The 13,285-nt window shown below is 39.0% G+C and overlaps 1 protein-coding gene across 11 annotated transcripts in view; it reads left to right on the top strand.

The window, feature by feature from the left end:
• The window catches only part of FAM160A1 (family with sequence similarity 160 member A1), a 224,408-nt gene that overhangs the window by 31,580 nt on the left and 179,543 nt on the right, over window positions 1–13,285 (top strand). Inside the window, exon 1 of one of the 11 annotated variants that reach the window (XM_023530200.1) lies at window positions 6,664–6,933. The exons of 9 other annotated variants lie outside the window; for them this stretch is intronic. The gene's annotated coding sequence lies outside the window, so the exon portion shown is untranslated. Of the gene's footprint in view, window positions 1–6,663; window positions 6,934–11,533; window positions 11,554–13,285 lie in introns of those variants that run through there. One more of the 11 variants, XM_023530201.1, reaches the window with a different exon arrangement.

The following is a 13,285-nucleotide window of genomic DNA, read 5'->3' as shown; positions in this document are numbered from 1 at the left end:
AAGAAAGAGATGGTCAGATATAGCTCTTAATTATCACTGGGTTAAGTCAAAGAGAGTCAGTTATCAAAGGGTTGTGAAATGGCATTTATATGCCTCTTGATTCAGGTATCACCTTGGAGGCTCACCAGGAAGCACTTGAGTTATTGGTGTGAGAGACTGGTGGCCACTTTTTTTTCTATATGGGCCAGGAACATTCTTCCTATAGGTAACTTTTTGTCTGCTGATGTGATACAAGACCAGATAGGCCACAATTTAGGTATTTTTCACTACAAAGACTCTGAAATAGCTCTTTTGCAGAACTAAAGAGGCTGGTGAATTTGTTACTTTTTCCTCAGGACAAGTTCTCATTTTCCTAAGTGTTTATAGCTATTTGTATGAAACACTCATGTGCCTAACAATCAGAGTCCAGTGAAGAAAACAGCAAGTTAGGCATATTAGGCTTCAGAAATCTCAAGCAGAGGTTGTAGAAAAACACAAGAATCCTGGGAAATGCACAGGTGCTTCTGAAGGACATTTTGAAATCATGAAAGAGTTTTATGTTTAACCGTAAATATTGCATTATAACTGCCTGAAAGATTATAGAGTCGAGTTGAGTGAGGAATATTTGTAATTATATCCCTTAACTTTAGTTTGTTTTTGGAAATGGAACATTTTATGTGGGTGTTTCTGCCCCCCCCCTTTGTCTACTTGTGTGGATTTCCCTTCATTTCAACAGCAATTCTTGGTGGCAAAACAAAAATCATTCTTTACTGTGGTTCAGGACAGATGGCCACCCAATTTCATTGGCAGGTCGTATCCCAGTCCCCCTCACCACATTCGGCCATTCTGAACTCCAGTTTGTACAACTGATCGTTTGGCTTGGAAGCAGCTTGGTTAAACAACCACAAGTTCACAGCACTGACAGCCTCACCTCCTCGTAGCATTAATTTTATGCACGCAACTCATATTTTTCTTTGTGCAGTTTGTACCCCCACTGGTTTGAGAATTCACAGTAAGTATAATTAAAGCTATTGAAGCCAAAGAATATAAGGATGTTTCTTCTATTATTAGCCAGTCTTCAACATCACTGTAATAATAGTGCTTTGTCTAAGAACCCTGAAAACGCTGCCAGTGCTTCATAGGCTTTGTAAACTGAGCTCATCACTGCTGTCATTGAAGGCAGGCAGGTCATCCCCTAGCAGGGATCAGCTATTCCTGCCTCATACTGTTTGCTGAATTAATCTCTTTGGGATAGTAAAACTGAATCAGGAGTCCACAACTAATATCACACGCCTTTTCGTGGGAATGATACAAGGAACAGGTGTCAATTCCATTGCTTTCTTGAGACGCAGCACTCCCTCCTCCCCCGATCTTTTCTCTTTGGAAGTTCATAGCTGATTGAAGGAGAAGCCACTTCTTTTCCAGTGCTTGGAGTGTTTTCTGAAAGCCTTCACATCAGTAGTCCTGATCTCGGTCAGTGGGACCACATCTCAGTCTTTGTGATTACACTAAATACAGCACCACCTCTAAAGGCAAAGAAGCCGAGTTGACTTTACTGTTAATTAATTGATCGATGAGTTGTTTCATTTATGTTTAACAAATAGATATCAGAAGTCTGCTGTGTGTTGAGAGAGCTTTGCTAAGCTCCGTAAAGGTCTGTAAAACAAACATAAAATGCAGTTTCTGTTGAAAGTAGTCTGGAGTGTAAGACAGAAGCAAGGAGCGCTAGAGAGGATGCCTCGCGGGCAGCAGAAAGGACTGCATTGTGTGGTACAGAGCTTAAGTGCCATGGAACTCTGGTCATTAAACCTCTCAGAAGAGGAAATAAAAGCGCAGAAATGATCACTGCCCTGTAGAGAGCGACTTTCTGCACAGCGACTCCTGACTCCTTAAAGGACTCGACCCTTTAGAAAATGCCCCCTTGATGCTCCAATTGTAGTTAGGTACAGTACTGTGAAAATATATAAATAAATATTTTTCATCTGATGATGAAAGTAATAATTTTTTTGTAGGGCAAGAAGACTTGGAAACACACACATAGACGCACAGAGACAAATAAATCACTTATATTCCAACTAGAAATAATCACTATTAACATTGTGGAATATGCCCTTACTCCTCTTCTCTTTGTAAATGACTTTAATTATATTTATTTCGGAGTCTCAGATCCAAGGGTATACAGATTCTATGAAGGATAAATATGAGTTGGAGTCGTATAAAATCACTGTACTGGTTATTGTGATGATAATTTTGACCTTGTCTACCTTTTATTTTGCAGTTATTTTGAAAATTCTTTGTAAACCTTGAAAAAAGCCCATTTGTTTTTAAGAGTATTTGAAAATAAATGACCTTATTTTAAGATGAATGTTTTCAGGTAGACTTTTGGGAATGATAAAAGGAGATGGAGATTTTATAAAAAAAAAAAAAGTAAGAGAGAATTGTGGTTGTTTAATTCTATGACATCAATAAATCTCAGTAATAGGTAAATATCTTTACAGTCTTATAGTGTTTAATATCTTGTACTTTTTATAGTGTTTTTTTCCCCCAGAAATGATGTATGTTATTAAGAAGATATGTATTTCTTAATTGTTACATATTTTAATCATTAATGGAATATCTATGTGGGCTAAGTAAGAAAAGAAAAATATTAAATGTTAGGAAATTAAATTTTTTGGTACATGCAAAGCTATAGGTGAATTTAAGACCTTAACCTCTGACAGGTGCATTTGGAATGAGAAATTGCCTAGGCAGTGGCCTTCTGCACTTAGGGAAGAGCCTGGCTTTAGGAGTGTGTTTTCTGATCTTCCACTATTATATTTGCTCTGTTCATTTTGTGCCAGACCAGGAAAGCTAACAGTGGAGGATCTGTGTCATGAATTCTCTGTGTTTTGGAAGTTGTTACCGACCTACTTCGTAAAACTACAAAGTAGAATGTGTGCTTTCTGACTGACTTAGAAGTTTTAACCTTTTTGAAAATTGGTGGCTCCTTGTTACAGTTTTAAAAAATGCATTGTTTTAGTATAATATCTAGCTGCCCTAGTTCTATAATGTCTTCATTTAAAAAAAAAACAAAACAAAAAAAAACCACAAGTGGTCCTGAGACTTTTTGTTTAGAGGAGAAGGGGTGTCACAAACTCAGGAGCCCGACAGTTTAATGAGGATATAAAATTCTAAGGAGTGATGAGGGCTATGACAAATTGGAGAATGTTTACCTCTCCAAAGGCAATGAAAAAAACAAACAAAACCAAATATCTTGTGGCAGCCCGGCATAGTCCAAACTTGGCCTGAAGCCAAACCAATTTACATCTGTTTATGCCAGTTATCCCTGTGGTAATTAACAGTAGTAGAGTACTAGTATAATGATAAAAAATAGGTAACTTTTTTTGAGAGCTACCCTGTGCCAGGCACAGGCATTATCTCATTCTGTCTTCACAATAAAGGTAAATACTCTTATTATCCCATCTTAGAGATAAAACTGGGCTTTAGAGAGGTTATTAGCCCATGGTACAGAGATGGTGAGTAGCAGAGTTAAAGCCAGGTTTGCCTAACTCCGAATCTTGAGCTCTGTGATGTTTTGATTTTAGGCTACAGAACTTTGAATTGCATTGGGTAGGAAGAAAATAGTCATTGGTTAAGCTTCTCAGTGTTGGCACTGGCAGGCTCTGTGGCCTTGGAGAAAGCCGCCAGGCCTGGGAGAAAGGGCAGTGCTCTTGGTCCTAGAGGAAGGGGAAACAGCAGGATCAGGTCTGCTGTGGTGTGGACAGACTCAAACGTCTTTACCAGATAACTAGGTAGGTGATTAAAGAAAGAAATCGTTCCTGTGAGGTGCAGAAGATGTGCCTGTGTTGGGAGGGTGGGTTAAGTACAGCATATAGAAGTGGAAAATCAGACTAAATAAAAATTTAGTAGGAGCTTGTAATGTAGGTGTTGGCAGATGTGAGTAAGGCCTACCCGGATGTTATTAAGCGTTGGCTTAACTGTGTGTGAGCAAATATCTAGAGCTGTAGAATAAAGAACCGAAATGTATGGAGTCTGACATTTAGTCCAGGGTTTCCTGTTACACATCACTTTAACTGAGGTTTTCCTCATGGTGGAGGGGCCGACCTTTCCACTGTCTTTTGTTTGGTTATCTCAGCAGGCTCCCACTTACACGCCTCAGAGAGGCTTTTCTGGGGCATAGTGGATCTCTATCAGGATCACTGGCATTTCCAGTGATATTTAGTACAAAGAGAGTCAAAAAGGAAGTATCTCGGCAAACCTTTGGTTGTTGAATTAACCAGCACAACCAAAACATTTGGCTGTTAACACAGCATCTTGAAACAAACAAGTCACTGACTTGTTGCACTGTGTCGCCCTCAAAGCCTCTCTGTCTAATTGACTTTAACTCAAAGAAGTGAAAAGTAAAGCCAAGCTATTCCTAGCTGGCAGCTTGTGAACATGAACTTTAGGAAACACAGCAGACTCTCTGAGAGGCCTGTCTGCGTAAACCTCACAGGCCCCTAAAGAGAATTAAAAAATAATAATAAAAAATAAAATATATATATAAATAAATATAAATTAAAGAGCTGTATCTTGATTTTGTCCTGAAAAATGTGAATATACAGAAATATATGAGAAGTTAAGATTAAAGACTTTGCTTTCTGCAGCCTGAAGACTTTCAAATAGATACTGAGGGAGGAGGAAACAAGAAACCTTACGCTGCCGGAAGTGGGGGGGTAGGGGTGGGACCAGAGATGGAGCAGGGGTCGAGTCTAGGGAAGCCCTTCTGTTGAATTGTTTCATTAAAATGGTTGCTTTCCTAGAAGCAACAAGAAAAACTGGTCCAGTTTGTTTTCAGAGTTGGAAGAAAATACTTATGTAAGCAGCTCCAGGCTTTGCAGTGTTTCCATCTGGAATATCATTTCAGAATTTGGCCAGATCTCAAATGATTTATGTTCAGTGAACAAGATTACCTTCAGCTTCTTCTTGTGAAAGGGCACATAGTTTGGGGTTTAGTTGCTGCTTTTCAGCCTCTTTTAATTCTTGTTTGAGGTAATCATGCTGTGTTAATCTCCGTCATTTATCGCCAGTGTTGGGTTTGCAACAGTGGTTTCTAAAGTAGGAAACCAGAACATTGATTGAAGCTCGATTGGCTTAAGGTGTTACTACTCCGTTGTAGAGCTGCCCCCACCACACCTGCTCCTGAGATTGGTAGTGGTGGTGGGAGGGGCTGGAGTGGGGAGTCAGGAATGGCTTTTGCATAAGCTTGAAATTCAGCTTTTTAAATTTTTCTGTATTTCAAGACAGATACTCTTAATTTTATGGACAAATAAAATAAAGAGAATCTCAGGTCCGCTCTTTTGAATGCCTGTGATTTTTCATGTTTTAAGAGTTTTCCCTTAATATGAGAAAACGTGTCTTATTGAAATCGTGGGTATCTAGTATAAAAATGACATTTCTTTTTGATGTTTGAGGATACATTATGAAAATGTGAATACTGACACTTTTCAGAAATTGGATTAAACATTAATGTTTTAAATTTAAATTAGTTTCTATAGGTCCCCTGTTAAATTCTTCTAATTATTAGGTTTAAATATTTGTGAGAGGTAGGCATTTTAGCAAAGAAATATTCATTTTATTCTGGAAGACAGAAAAAAATACTAATGAAGTGTTTCAGAGCATAAAATTTAGGAAAACCATATATATTTCATATTTGCTACAGATAAAAATAGTTACATATCGGCAACCTCCCTCAACACCTCTTCCGAAGTCTTGACTTTAAGGTGTCTTTCTAAAGTGGTATCTTAATACTTCGAGTTTCATATCTTAAACATTGTGCAAACCTAGCAAAGATAAAATGTATAGAGGTCACTCTTTCAGATTCTATCAGCTACTTTGAATCTAATTCTTAAACTGTTTATGATGGCTTGGCAGCAAGCCATGTACTTGTCATTTTATCTCATTAGAGTTAAGTCTAGTCCTGTCAAGAGCAGGTTTACTAGTCTTTTTTAATTGTCTGCTTAAAATTTTCCAATTTCAATACCAGCTAAGGAACTTAAGATGGTGATAAGTGTGGACTGAGGTCAAGTAAAAATTCTGAGTATATTCGGAATTCAGTGAATTCAGGAGGGGAGTGAAGAGGTGAATGATTTTAAGGCTGTCGTGGGGGAGTGGAGGATTGCTGAAGCATTTGCATCCAGAATGGAACAGGGTTTAAATGTGTAGGTGGAGGAAAATGTATATGATGTTTATTTGACTAGTACAAACAGTTTTCTTTTGTGCATTTTTGCATGTAAGTATACCTCTTGTTCCTCCAGAGAATGAAAGGCAAAGTACTAAAAAAATTAGAAGGCTGTGGAAAAACAGATAAAGAGCAGGTAGAATTTGTAGCAGATAAAAGAGAGAGGGATGTCCAGTGAGCTAAAAATAGTGATAAAATGAAGGAGGGGAAACAATGGAGCCTGCTCAGGGGTGATACCAGTAAAATCTACAGTACCACACAGGAAAAAAGGCTGAAAAAGAGGTGAGGTGAAGAGTCGTTTAGGAAGAGTTCTTGGTTTCCTGAGAAACCATTTGTGTTTACTAGAGTAATGTATGCCTGCACCTCTGGGAATAAGAGAGGCCAGGTTCCCTAGCAAGGGGTCAGGCTCACTTTGTTGGTGTGCTCAGCAGGCTGAGGTATGGTGGGCGTGGCACTCGTGTTTATGACTGTGTGAGGGAATAAGTATGGAAAATGTGGGAGATATATTAGCTTCTGGGGGTATGTTTGGGGCCACAGCAGTTTGTGTGACCTTGAAGCGGGTGGAAGACAATAACAGCTGGGAGTGTGTAATAACTGAGTAATCCAGTTGAGTCAAGTCAGCGTAGCCTAATAGGCCTATCTCTTTTTCTTGAATCGTTCCTGACCTGGAGGACTTTGGGAATGGGATTTACTTTGTACTGTACGAGGGTAGGACTGACCATGAAGAACTTTGGGTATGTGTCATTAGAATCTCTCTCTTGCTTCCTCTAGTTCTGGGTGCACCATGGATTCACATTGTTCCCTGATGGGGCCCAATTTGCCACATAGGAAAATTTGCTGGGAATGTATTTCATATTCTGGATCTTTCTTGATTTTTTTTCTTTCTTTCTGCCAAAAGTTACCTGCTCATTCTCTGGTATCTCTAGTCTCTTCAGAAAACTGGAGGTAATTTGGAAAAAAAAATCATTCTCTTGTGAAAGGTTAATATATAACTCCTTCTCTGTTATGTGTTTGCATTCCAAAGGACTCAGTATGTTGACTCAAAGAAATAGAGGCATTTGGACATGTCTTTGGGTAAATATTAAGTAGGTGGTATTACAGTGGAGTCCCTATATGCATATTTGACTCATGGGAATTAAATTCATGAACTTGGCCACAAGAAAAAAAAGTCAAGAAATAATAATTGAAATATGATAGTCCTAGAGTGAACATAAGATGGGAGATATGAGCCTGCAGTTTGTAGGGAGATTTCATTTCCTCCTCGAGTGTGATCATTTGGGTTTAACTGCATGGCTCATACAATGCAAGCCAGATACTATATCTGGTGTTTACCTGAAGAGCTAATAGTCTTTTCCAAAGGGCCGGAAAAGCTGGTTATCTTGGACTTAGCGAGAGGCAATGTAGTATATTTCCTGAGGAATTTCAGAGAATTTTTAAGGACAGTTTTAACTGTAATTGCTTCCTTGAGTTTGACTTTGGACTCTAACCGAGTTCCCTGTGCCATTAGGTATGACTTTACAGTATTGGTTGGCTGAGGGTAGTTCTTTCAGGGCGCCTGTAAACTCCTTTTGAGATTTCAGACTGTGTGTTATTCATCATTGCCAAAGGAGCTCCGAAAACGTTTTTGTTGATTGAAATAATGAAACATAATACCTGTGCCTAATGCTCTCTCCACCTGCCGTGGTCCCTAAGAACAGATGTGAGTGGGGACGGTCCGGCTGCTTTGGTTTGGAAGAAATGCTGTAGACCATCTGTGAGAACTGGATTGCAAGGTACTGACTTATTGAGACCATTTTTACTTCCTACCTATAGGTGCTGCCCTAGCCGAAGAAGGTAGCCCCTGGGATTGGTTGAAAGTAGGATGATGATGGTGTGTGTATGAGATCCTGGTGGCTTCGAAGATGCTCTTACTATCCCTCCCCCTTTTTAAAAATGCCAAACCCATATCTTCCATTTCATAATAGGGCAACTAATCATTGCATACAGTTTTAACATCCCAAGAAAGGATGGCTCCCCAATTTAGAAGGTTCCATTTCCTCATTTACCCCTTGAAGATGGTTTTGAATACTGGAATTATGGGTCACTTCTAAGTTAATGCATAATAAAAGACATGCAATTCATCTCCCCCAAACACCATGATTTCTCCACCCCACCTCCTACCACCCCTGGCTCTGTTTTGCAGTCCAGTGTGGACTGCAGTAATGACCCCAGTACTTTATGCATAAGTTGCCTGGTAGCTTACCAATGTGTCATAAAGAAAAGTTTTATCAATTTGGTAGATGGCCTTGTTGATAACAATCCTCAGAATGTAGCATCTTGCTCTATATCACAGTATCACCATGGCTCTTACTGAAAAGACCTGGTTTCTACAAGGTGTCCACTTGACAGGGAAGTTTATAATTACCACTGGTGCCTGTCTGTTTTTTATATTCTATTTGCAGAGGTTTAGTTGCTGCCCTCAATGTGTTTGGAAGCTCTTGTGTGTGACACCCAGACCTTCATACCAGACACAAATGTGATATGACTGCTAACCACTCATTCCGATGCTATTTTTAGTGTTTGGTCAGCCTCCTGGGCCAGTTCGATCTTTTTATTTTTTCTAATGCGCCACTTAATCTTTGATTGCTGTGTTTAATAGAATCATGGAAATGACAGGATTCTGAGAGGTGATCAAATCCAGGGTTCTTTAAACTTTCTTTCTGTCGAAGGGACAGTAAAACCACTAATAAATATAATTTATGCCAATATGTAAATCAGAGGGACTGAAAAAGGAGGCCAAAGCCTAATCATCTCTTGACTCCCTGCCTGACCACAACCCTTGAGGTGTCTGGATATAGCATCTGGGGCTCAATTTGAAAACCACAGCCCTGGAGTAATGGGTGTTTTCCTAAGTTGTAAGCAAATCTTCCTAGCACCAATTTTCTGTTTATTGCTTCCTGAGGGTAAAACTTTAAAGCAGAACTGCTCAGAGTTTTTCCTCTGCATTTCTGTATGTGAATCTTCTATAGACACTCACCAAGGAGTCATCAAGAAGCTTATTCTTGTGTGTTGCAAATGTTCAGCCCAACATGTGTGCACTGTTAGGTACCACAGGTAAGAAGCAGACTTGAGTGACAGAGTGGTGCTGCTATTTTAAGTTCATGATGAGTATGGCATCGAGATGAGACTGTGACTGAATGTGCATAAGAAATTGTAATGTCCCACATGGGATAGGCTCTAATTGTTTAGATCAGTGCTTCTCAAAGTGTGGTCCCCTAACCAGCAGCAGCAGCAGCAAAATCCCCTACCCCAGACCTGCTGAATCAAACTTTGATGATGGAGTCCAGCAACTGGTATTTAACAAGCCTTCTGGGCAACTTTGCTGTTCGTTAAAGCCTGAGAACACAGTGACGGTGCCATGGTTGGCTGCCCATTCCTCCTCCTATAGCACTCTTCTTGCTTTGCTAAGGAAATTTAATGTTTTCTCAATCTTATGTGAGATCCTAAGCAACTTTATCTTCAGAGCAAATACCCTAGCTCTGCCTCCCAATTAGATTACTACCCCTTTGTCCCTTTTATGTGGAAATTCTGGAGCAGCCCGCTGGGTGTACATGAACACTATTTTTAGGTGTTAGTTGAAAGTCAGGTTGTTTATGAAAGGAAGTGATTTCGTGCCTCGTTTACCTGAACACTGCAGAGGTAACCCAGGATGGTAGACCTTTCAGCTTCACGTCCCCAGGGAGAGTGTGAGGGAGGCTTTCCTAAGTGTAGCGCTTATGTAACCATGGACCATCCACGTTATTATGACAAACTACTTCTTTTCCTTTTGTATCTTTCTGATGAACTAGGCCATCACTCAGTAGCCTGTAGCTGGAGATTCTTACCAGAAGATTAAAAAATCACCCTCAATATCAAAGAAATAAGTTTTGCTTGTATTTATGGATATGATTTTTTGTGAGCAGAGGGCCCATAGTTTTCATCAGATTCTGCAGAGGAACTATGCCCCCAACCCTCGAGGGAAAAGCTGATTAATTATCGCTTTATGATAACAGTTTTAAAAAAATCTTCACACGATTCGTAGCCATTAGAGATGGAAGAGCTTCCAAGGCGATTGGCAATCATATTTCAACCTGTGGTCTCCTCAGATGTTATTGTATATTAATTAAGTAGAGTAAGTCTGGTTCTTGAACTTGTGTAGTCATGCCTTCTGTGTATGGTGGTGGGAAGGGTGCGTACTTTTGTGTTTATCCAGTAGTTTCACCTGGATTTTAAAAACTCCATTCTGCAAAGTATACAAAGCAGAGGATATTATCCCTATTTATACTTGATGACACCGAAGCTTAGAAAAAAAGTATGAAACAGTATCACCAGGTTTGCCTGTCATCTGAAAGCATTGGACACTCCCACTAGTTCATGCTCTGGTGACTTCCAAATATACTTGAATGATGCCTGGAGACATCTTAAAAGTTTGTTGTGATTAAAGACTGGTTGTTTAAATGGCCTAAAATAATTATTCTCTAAAGGAAATGGATCATGTTAAAATTGTGGATTTATTTTGTACTGTTCTTTATTTTAGCTGGAGATTTTTAAACAAATTTTTATAGATGTATCTCTCCACAGTCAAATAAAAGCTGGCTCCAGCCCCTCTTTTCTCTAGAAAGATCATAGAAAACCCTAACCAATCATATTTTTTAGCATGTTGGGTCAGGAGAGAGCAAGTCATTGGCAGCTGGTAGCATCACCTCATTTTCATTAGATTGTTCTTTGTATTTCAAAGACGAGTGCCCTTGTGCCTTACATTACGCAGCCTTAAAATTGCACATAAAAGTTTGCTGTGGAAGAGTAGCAAATGTAAGATAAATTGAGAAGGTTAAGGGGAAAACTGTACTAAGAGCTTCTCATAAATGAATTCTCATCATAAAAGCACAGCGATTTCTCCAAGTGACAAATTAACTTGAGATAGCGCTTTGCATTTTTAAGTAATATGTGGCAGGGTAATTCCTTTTGTGTTCAAGCCAGAGGTCAGTGACTCACTTATTCTACTTGTACTTTTTATTTAATAGTGTAGAAAAGAAAGCTGTAGACGTGGATATTTAACTTTTATTTTGCAAATGCATCGTGCCTGTGAGTCAGTAGTGTGTTAAGGCAGTCTGGCATCTAAAGGGCTTGGAGACAGAGCATTTTCTAAAAGAAATATTTGTGCTTAGAAAACTTTTTATAAAGATTCTTATTCTGACCCGAATAACTCTTTTACTTCAGTAGAGTCACTGCAAAGGACATGAAGATGGCAGTCACTTCTTTCAGTCCCTGAGGTTCGGCAGGTAGAAAAGGCATTAGGGAGTGGAATGGTGGCTCTTTCTGTCAACAAATCAGAGGTTTGATTATGTATATTATTGCCATTTAGACTTTTTTTGGGGGGTGGGAATATAAAATATCTGTTAAATTTTAGCATTTGTACATCGGTGATTTGTTGAACAATAACGAGAATAAAGAGAAGAGAGTTCCTGCCCCACCTTTTTATAGTCTGTCTAGTGAAACCTGATGGATCACGTGAAAGCTCTGATGCCAGTATTACTTTAGACTAGATAATTGAAATAATACATTTGCCTTCTGCATCCTTCTACTGTAGTTTTTGTTTCTTTCTTTGGCCTGTGGCCACACTGCGTTTTTGCTCCAGGATTTTAATTTGTGGAGCAAAGACAATGGGTATAATGTTAATTACCTCAAATGCTGGCTGGTGTGGACTTGACCTTTCAAAGTCAGAGCATGATGACAAAGATTACATTTTTACTTGAATCGGATTTTTTTGTTGCTTCTCTATCAGGATAACCAATGGGTGCAGATGCAGAGGACATCAAGGGGGATGAGGGGCTGTGCTTGGTCCAGGAGCCCCAGTGCCACATACCTATCAGCCCTCCACCCAGCGGTGGTCTTTACATTTCTTGGAAGAAGCAAAATAGATTCAAACACTTGAGGCTAGGAAGGGGCCTGAAATAAGGTAGTCCTCTGGGTTTCCTTGAAGTTTTTTTTAGCTCTAGATTTCTTCTGACATCATTCCTTCCCCCCGCCCCCAACTTTAGTGTATTTTTTTCCTCATAAAAAAAATTAAGAGCACTCTTCATATATGCTTCCTATGGTGGAATCTAGTATTAAAGAATCTGTTTGCATCTAAATAAAGCAAGTAAGTCAGTTTTAACAGGATACCAAGCAGCTGACCCAGAAACTTGCATAACTCGGTGGGTGTTTTGAGATTGTGTATTCACATGTCTGAACAGTTGAGGACTGGACATGTGTAGGTTAGGAAATACCTATGTGATTATAGGTCTTATTGTTTGTTGTAAAACATATCACCCTTGCATTAGAGTCCAATGACTTAGGTTCTGACTTCAAAATAGCTTTTCCTTAGTAATTAAACACTTTTCTTGTCAGCTGGCTTTTAATGTGTGTTTCAGACCATGATTTTGGGGGATATTTTTTTAATTGAGATAAAATTTACACAACACAAATACCATGAATATTTTTTTGTCAAGAGAATTTAAGAAAGGTTAACTGACTGAACGCTTGGTTCATTTATTTGAATTCAGTGGCTGATAGGCTAGGATGATACAAAGTCAGGTGCTTGACTTCAGGGAGATCATAGCCTCTTATGGGGATAAAAACGTAAACGAATATTAATAGAGACATTTACAAGGCGCCTTGTAACAGCAAAGGATGTTTACTGTTCTTCCCTTTTTGAGCCTGCCTCTGAAAATAGTGGAATCTTTTCCTTTTGCAGTATTTTTTTGTAGCAACTTGTCTTACTTCATTGTCCTCATGTTTTCTGTTAGAGATTTCATATGAAAGTTAGAATTTTGTCAGCCTACTTCATGCTTCTGAACATGTCTTGCTTCTAAGATTCAGACAGAAATATAAGTGGTGATGCCCGATGTTAGTCTGTTTGTTAGAATTATAAAACATGTGCTTGATATAACTTGATATTACAGTTGATATAAAAAAAGGTCTTTTCAAATTTTGGAGTGCATACTGCAAAACTGCCAAGCTTATTTTTCCTGTAAATCTGTGGCAAGACTGTTGGCCAGCAAACTCACATCAGTTTGCTTACTTAAG

This window comes from Pteropus vampyrus, unplaced genomic scaffold (genome assembly GCF_000151845.1).
Source record: "Pteropus vampyrus isolate Shadow unplaced genomic scaffold, Pvam_2.0 Scaffold47, whole genome shotgun sequence".
In the NCBI taxonomy this organism is placed as follows: domain Eukaryota; kingdom Metazoa; phylum Chordata; class Mammalia; order Chiroptera; family Pteropodidae; genus Pteropus; species Pteropus vampyrus.
Note: the sequence above shows the minus strand (reverse complement) of the source record. Positions and strands in the feature narration are given on the sequence as shown.